The 8,453-nt window shown below is 39.0% G+C and overlaps 1 protein-coding gene across 1 annotated transcript in view; it reads left to right on the forward strand.

Moving 5' to 3' along the window:
- tox3 (TOX high mobility group box family member 3) overlaps positions 1-7,980 on the forward strand; it is a 280,269-nt gene extending 272,289 nt beyond the window's left edge. Inside the window, exon 12 of the mRNA XM_025055555.1 lies at positions 6,654-7,980. The gene's annotated coding sequence lies outside the window, so the exon portion shown is untranslated. The remainder of the gene's footprint in view (positions 1-6,653) is intronic.
- Positions 7,981-8,453: the final 473 nt, after the last annotated feature.

Below are 8,453 nucleotides of genomic sequence, written 5' to 3' on the forward strand. Positions count from 1 at the left end.
TTTTTTTTTAGCTCCCCTTGTTTTAAAGTAACCATTTATGACAGGGATTCGTGGAAACATAAAGACTCAGGTTGATGGTAATCCTTACTTTGAGCTATCTTTTAATTTAAAAACAAATATATATTGTATACTACTACTGCCTGTGAAAATAGGTAGTATATATAAATATATTTCCAGCAGTGTGATTACCTTCAGTTCAGTAGAAAGACAATAGAATACAGTAGAATAGATCATGACTTTATTGATCCTTAGCAGGAAATTGCTTTGTTATAGCAACGGCTAACCGATAAAAAAGACTTTAACTTTTTTTTACCTAGATGGCTAAACCCATCTCCTATTTACACTGTGTAAATTCATAAACATATACACAAACAGTGGTGGTAACAAAAACAAAGAATTCACTTATATCATCTAACTGTTCTGTGATTGGAAATGAATCAAAAACTGTGCTATTTAGCAAATTACTGATATGGCTCCACAGTCCAATACAGAAGATAAATAAGTGCCTAACTACTGTTAAGGATTGACCATAACTGGTCCCTTTGTGTCTTTTTTCTGTCTACTATGCCTGTCTTTGTGAAGCAAATTAATCTCATTATTGTGTCTTTGGAATGTTTTTTAGTCTCTGACCCTCAGTTTAACACTATTTAGCCTCTGAAACCCCCTCACTAAACCCCACATGCTTGATTATCCTGTTTAAATACTGAACCAATTTGTCCATTGGACGTGTGGTGCAGACTGGTTCCCGGGGTTCAAAGATGGCTTCACATTAGCCGTACCTTTAGCATGCTAATTGCTATTCTCCTCCTCAGTGGGGATTCTGTTTGAGATGGACAGGCCATGTGAACGCCGCTCAGTCCCAAGCTGCTGTTCATGCTTGTACTGTCAGCGTGTCGAGCTGCGGGGAGAAGAGAAGATCTGAGGCTGACGAGTCTGGATCTTCGCTTTGAGAGACTTGGGTCTGAAATGGTGTATTGGTGCAAGAGCTTTTACTCTCAAGGGCACAACATTTGTGCACGTTTTTAATTATTATTGGTTTAATTATTTTAAATTCATCCAAGACATAAAACTACTTTACCGAAGAACATGTCATTAAAGTCAAGTGTAAATGAAGTGAATGACACCTACAGTTTTTTTTTTAATTTTTTGGTTAAAAGAAAACAAAAGTGAAGAAGATGTAATTAGATCATGAGCAGCACATTGATCACTACAGATTTCAGTGCCATGCTGTCAAAAACAGATGTCCATCTGGGGTTCGTGTTTATCTCCATTGTTTCCTTGAGTTAATTTTCCACTAGTAATCTGGTAATCTTACTGTTCACCATTACTGGATAAAGATAGAAAAAAAACCTGCTTCCAGAGGCAGAGACATGAACCTTGTCTGCCATAAACACAGCCTTCATTTTTATGCCCTGTCTCATGCCCAACAGTAGGTACCATGGTGAAAGTGAGGCATATGTTAAATATAAATTCTGATGGTGTCATTCTGTTGCCATTAGGATGTGCAATCGCCTTTTACTTCATAACACGGCCCCAGAAAAAAAGTTTGTCTATTGCCAATTAAAGACATAGTTAAAACTTCCAGCAGTCTGTTAGTAACAGGAGTGCAATCTCTCTCCAAGGATGATTAAGGACATCAGACACATAATGGCACCAAGCAAAACAAATTTGTTAAAGTTTTTAAAGGGGGCATGGCTGGTGGCAGCTCTGATCAATAGCATTAGCTGTGACAAAATACATAAAAAGAGAATCAATGCTAATAAAGTCAGGGCTCAGGCTCAGAGAAAACATCTGCCGCATCCATTCTTCTCTTCTATGGATGGATGGATGGATGGATGAATGGATAGATGGATGGATAGATAGATAGATGGATAGATAGATAGATAGATAGATAGATAGATGGATAGATAGAGAGATAGATAGATAGATAGATAGATAGATGGATAGATAGATGGATGGATAGATAGATAGATGGATGGATAGATAGATAGATGGATAGATAGAAGAGCTTTTGCTCTAATTTGCTCACATCCGGTGTAAAAGCAGGGGACAGCGATCCATGTGGTGGTGTTGGTTTTATACCTCTTCACTCCACATACCTGTGCTAACCTCCCCTGTACAAGCATGTTTCCCTCTCTTAACTCTCAAGCACCTGCTGCTAAACTCTGACAACACTTGACTGCATGACTGTGTTCTCTGAAAAGACTTTGAATGTCCTAGGAAAGACACAGTAACTCTGACTGCCAAGGTGGGTGAGAACATTTTACTGCTTCCTGCCTTTTCATAAAAAAAGATAACTTAAAAATGTAACAGTTAGTCTTAATCATCAGGCATTTGTGGAAATTGAAATTGAATTGAAGTCCAATCTTTTTATCACTATTTTACAGAACTTCATAAACAGGTCACAATTCACACACCTTCTATTCATCAACCAATCTGGATTACCATGACAGATTATCCACATATACAATGTGATGTATGTATTTCATGGTGTTATTCAGACTTAGTATTTGAAACTTAAATGAAAACTTAAAAACATTAATCAAACACATTTATATTAAAATGTATTTTTATTACACGTAAAGAGAAGTTATTAAGTGTCAAGACAAATATATATATATATAAATATATATCTTTATATATATCTTTATATATATATGTATATATATATATATATATATATATATATATATATATATATAAGAATTAAACTAAATCAATTTAAAAAAAATAGTAAAGCCGTTCTCTAAGTCTAAACTGCTGTTTTTCCAGTTTTGAGGAAAGGAAACCGTTTCTTGTTTTCTTGAAATCTGACAACATTTGTCATCAATCTTTGACTAACTTCTCTGAATAGAAGTTTCATAAAGGGTTGGGTTACAAAAAGAACAAAAACACGTTCAGCTTCTTTCCATCACCATCAATTTGTACAGCACGTCTTTGTTTTGTGTTCACGTTCTTTAAAACAAACCTGTGAATGCTGTTGTTTGTGCGTCCAGCATGTCGGTTTGTGAACTGGAGCACAGCGCCCCACAGTGGCACAGCCTGGGACGATTTTTTTGTTTTTGCGTCTTCTTCACCATCACCTCTATTCTTCTGCGTGGTCGTCGGTGCCAAAAAAGGTGCATCAACCGTGCGCCTGTGATCATCAAGACTGTTTATCATTTGATCAGCTATGATGGATGCTGTGTTAATACAAATTTAACTTAGCCTGTTTTCCCTGCCAAGGGACCCATGAAGAGGTTCAATTACAAAGCAATCTCATTAATTCGAGGGCTTGTTACGGAGAGAGCAGAGCAGGGTTTTTTTAATTCTGGAATGCAGATGTGTTAGGGACATAATTAGTAGATAAGAGTCCTAATTGGATCCTGCTGTGTGGCTGCAGAGGGTGTAGCCTTTGCTATGTTTTACAAGTTCCACAGTGTGGAAGTACACTTTTTATTACCTGCTTACACACGCACCATCCGTCACACTCAGAGTGGGAGTGAAGTCCTATGTGATGTGTATCACTACACCTGTACAGTATGAAATGAGACAAACTCTGGGACTGTTACAGTCGTTGATAAGGTAAGGCATACGGATTTGAACATCAAGTTCAGACTCTTTCACTGTACAGTACTGCACTATGTAAAATAAATAATAGACAAGGTATTCAGTTTCCTCTGATTAACATCATAATATAAAACATAGTGAACTTATTTTAACCTGTTTTTCCATATTTACAGAATCGTCATCTTAATGGTGATGTAAGCCTTTTTTAATACATGATTTGTCTGTTCTCTGTTTACTTAAAGTACTGCTGAGCCCATGTATATCTGGGAATCACAGTAACAGTGACTTCTAATGCAAGTCCAGCTGGGAGGTCACACACATTCAGCAGCAGTTTCTACCATGGGTTTATGAGTTTATCTGTTTATGTTTTTGCATTGAAAAACAATCAAAATATTATATTGTTTATACAGTTTTTGACAAATTTCCTTAATACTGTAATTTGTACGACGTGCTTCAGAGCCTAGTAAGAAAGCATGCTTTCCACTATTCATGTGTTCTCTTGTAGAATGCAAGGCCAAGAACGTTAAACATCGCTGTCATCCTGCTTCTCTGCACTGCTGTAATGTTTTTATGACTCAGGTCAGTTTTCCCTGATCTACTAGACCATGTGAAATGTCAGAGAAGTGGAGGGCCGAGAGCGAGCCCACAGGGCTGCTCCACAGTGGTCTATAAAAGGTCGACCACCCTCTGCTTTGACACGCAGAGCGAGCTTCACCGGCCTTGTTAGACGACTGTGTTAAAAGCCAGCCCGACTGTTGGCCTTTGTGGGGGGACCTGCTGTGGAGAAATGAGCTGGGCAATGCCACCACTCGTCATTGTCAATTCACTGAGGGCAGAGTTAGGCCTGACGGTACCCATCACTGTGGGCCAACCCATGTTTTGAGCTCTCACAATCACCTTCCCTTCTGTTTGATGTGAGCAGGGGGCAATAGACTGAATTGCCCCTGCAGTGGCAGAGCAGACTTGGCAAGAGGGAGCACTAAAAGGAGCCAGCAGCTGTGATGTAGATGGGAGGGGTGTTACTCCTGCTCTGGGTGGTGGATGTCCCCTAGCTGTGCCCATCTGAGAGGAAAAGCAGCCCAGAGGAGGCCCCATTAGTTCCAGGGCAGCACGGACCCTGAGCGACTGATAGCAGCAGGAGTAGTGGAGCAGAAACACGGTCTCCCTCTGTTCTAGCTCTGAAGAGTCTCAACCTCAATTACATCTGTGGGAAATAGCTGTGTGGACAATGAACACAACCTTTGGAGCCGCAATTTATACTAACATGAGTTATCTCCTGTTCTTAGTGAAATGGGTTTGTGGATAAAGTGTGTGGAGTCAGAGAGCTATTTGCTACAGATTTCCTTTCATTGTTAGCTGTTGCCTCTAAACACTGTCCAGCTTTTACAACGGAGAGTTTACTCAAAACTCACTTGTTCAAGTTATAAACAACTTGAAACAGATATATTGCAGGCTGAAGTGCAGGGACGGTGACTTTAGCCAGTGTTTACAATGAAACAAGCAACAAAAAAATGATTAACCTCTCTGGGAAACTTGTGTTCTTAATGACTCATGTTGGAAAACGTAAAGGACGATTTGGATTGTAACAGAATGTTTTTTTTTTTACACACAAGCAAAATATAAGGACTTTTCTCCACTGTTACTGTAGCTTACTGGGAAAACAGTGAAACCCTGAACCTTCCATTCATCATACGAGGCTCGTCTGTGCTAACTGCTAATGGAGGTAACATTTCTGAAAACGACTGATTGACTTGATTCAGTCTCTGTAAAATGAGACACTGTAAAAGCGTGCAGTACATATGTTTTTTTTTTAACCAAATATTTGTTCAATAGATGTGTGTATTTGTACCGAAGTTTTTTTCTTATTCATTATCATTTTTGATCTTTTTGCTCTAAGCCAAAAAACAGGAACCACTCTCTTCACATGGGACCATAATTCCTAACTGTTAACTGTCCGGCTCTGAAGTTAATGTCCAGGACTGAGAGGTAGAAATATTTGTGTTTACTATATTCCACAAACTCACTGAAACTCCTCCCCTTCATCCTCCACTCTCCACCTTATGGAAATATCTCTTTTCCCAGAGAAGAAGAAAATGTCTCTCAGTGCTCATTTTGTCTCTGTCGCTTAGAGTAAGAGGGAGAAGAAGCGCAAAAAGCCAACTGTCCTCAGCTAAACTCACCACTTCGATTGACATAGCCATATCAATGAAGTAGAAAAGGACTCAGATTTGGAACAATCTATGGCCCCTGTTACCTCTTTTCTGCGTCCCACAGTCTTGTTGCAGTATTTTGGTGTTTGACATTGAAGGGGACGTTGTCTTCATGATGAACTGTAGATTTGCTAAACCTAAAACCATCTTTATATATTTATGACAAACATCTTGTCTTTCATGGATCAAACTCTTTCACCTCCAGCCTCAGTCTTCTTTGAAGACACAACACTCACCATTTTCAGTTTTATTTGGCTGTTGCTGCACCTTGACACTCCACCTATTTTGGCTTTGAGCCCGTGTGTGTATGTGTGTGTTTGTTTATGTGTCTCGTAAGTCTTGGCCAAACAATCTTGGCCTGGTTGCCTGCTGTGCTGCCTGTCATTCTTGTTTCCATTGACATTCAGACTGAGCAGCTGTGCCTCTTCATGTTTTTCAATTAGACATCACTTCTAACCAGCCTGCTTGGAATTTAAAGGACCCACTTTCCTCGTTTATACAGCCCGGTACAAGAGAAGTACAGCCATGTGGTGTTAGAGATTTCTCCTTACAAAATGTAGATTCAATGTTTGGGAACAGTTCTTGGAATTTATATAAAAAGTCATGAAATATATTTTAAAGTGGCAAAAACTAAGTAATTGAGCACTTCCTATAGTATTAGTACTCTTAACAGAGTGAACAGATTTTTATAGAAGATTTAACTGAGAGATTTGGGACCAAAACAATCCTTTCATCTCCACGATTTGAACAAATCGGAGGAAACTCGTCTCAACAGGTGTTTCTTCAGACACGGTGGTGAGAAAACACCAGAGCAGCCAGTACTAAGACTAAATAACGCAAAAGAATTGCATTTTTCCAATCAAACAGAAGTGTCATTTATGTCCCTGTCACCAGGCATGACCTGAACCCAGACTGAGCCCAGAGGAGACATGCTATTGATCGGCACATCCAAGAAAGCCAGCTGCCATTAAAGCCATGACAGTGGAACTGTACAGCATTGATCGCCCGTGCTGGGTCGCCACCATATTATTTATAGAGGAGAGCTCCATCCACCACTCTCTCATGTCTGATAATTGATGGCAAGTGGGGCCATGCTTTCTAACCCTGACCCTGACAAACTGAAAGTCGGACGAATTACATCTAACACAATTATGATTGATATTATCAGATTACACCATGCACGACAGTTGCAGCTGGGTGAGCTGAAGTGACTAACTCACTTTCAGAGAGTCTGCCTTCATTCCACCGGTGGGAAATATCCTGTGTGTGGTGAGTGTGTCAGGCTGTAGGAGTCTGTGTGTTTGAATGGACATTAAACAACAGACAAGATTAAAACGAATGTGTGGTGACACTGACACAAATGACAAGAATCTAAGTTTATTGGTCTTAAAACGCGACGATAGCATTCTCTCTCTCTCTCTCTCTCTCTCTCTCTCTCTCATCTGAGAGGACTCACTACAGTGGGAAAGAATATATTCTGACTGCCAAATTTTAAGGTTTTATCCATAAACCTAAATGGATGTAGCGATCTTGAACAATGAGGTCCCAAAAAAATCCAACTCTATTTCACAGAGCCTATGGACAGAGATTATGCTTCTAAAGCAGTTTGATTGTTTCTTTTTGTTTGTTTGTTTTGTTGTTGTTGTTGTTGTTTTAACAAATAAAGTGCATGGATACGCTCGGTTGTTAAGCTTCTACTGAAGAGACTGGCTGAAAGCAGCCAGAGTCACAGCACAGACCCTCTCTATCCCACCAATAACCAACAAACTGTTCTCAATCCATTTCTGTATACGTTATTATTCTGTGGTTTGCTTACATTTTTCCCCTAATCCAGTTACTCGGGGAGACTATAACGCAATTAAGACATTGTTTATTATTCAATTACTGAATATTTCTGTCTCGCTTAAACATGCGACGCTCGTCCTTAAAGCTCCTCTTTATGGTTCAGAGATTTCGCCGTTCTGTGGAGATCATTGTGATTGGGAATTGAATTTACGTGACAGAAGGAGTAGCTCCTTATTAGACCTAAACTGTAACGACAAGCCTGTTAAAATTCATTTTGCTCTTTAATTAGATTTAGTGTTATCATCATGGTTTGACAGATATGACTGTTCTTGGTTCATATTTGAGAGAAAAATATAAATCTCACAAATTGGTTCCTGTCTGCTCTTGTTAAAATTATGGAGATTTATTCCTCAGACGTAACATGACAGCTCAAACCCTTTTCTGTTCTGGCCAGCGTGTGTAATAAATGTATAACAGAAATGCTTCACTTGCCAACAGTCGGAGCAAATGTAGCAAATGAAATTAAATACACATCTGTTTGTTGTTGTATTTTTATTGTCAATTCATTAGCAAAACTAACATTCGTATTAGACACACAGAGGATGTTTTGCGCAGTAAAGCGCTGGCTAGAAATCTGCTGAGTGCATTAGTAGGAAGCCCCTGTAATACCATCATCATTTTCAGCAGATGACGACTCCAGTTTATGCACTTATGGAATTATATTTCTGGATTATTTAGTGTCATACTTTAACAAAAATATTTTATTTGACATAAAACATGCATGTTTAAATTCTAGCTCTCTAGTTTGTAGTACTAGCTGGGTGTGTTTAGGATAATGATTAAATCAAATTAAAAAAAGGGTTCCGTACCCGTCACAATATAATAGCATGAAGTGTGTAGGAGTGAGTT

This window comes from Cynoglossus semilaevis, chromosome 5 (genome assembly GCF_000523025.1).
Source record: "Cynoglossus semilaevis isolate Cse_v1.0 chromosome 5, Cse_v1.0, whole genome shotgun sequence".
NCBI lineage: Eukaryota > Metazoa > Chordata > Actinopteri > Pleuronectiformes > Cynoglossidae > Cynoglossus > Cynoglossus semilaevis.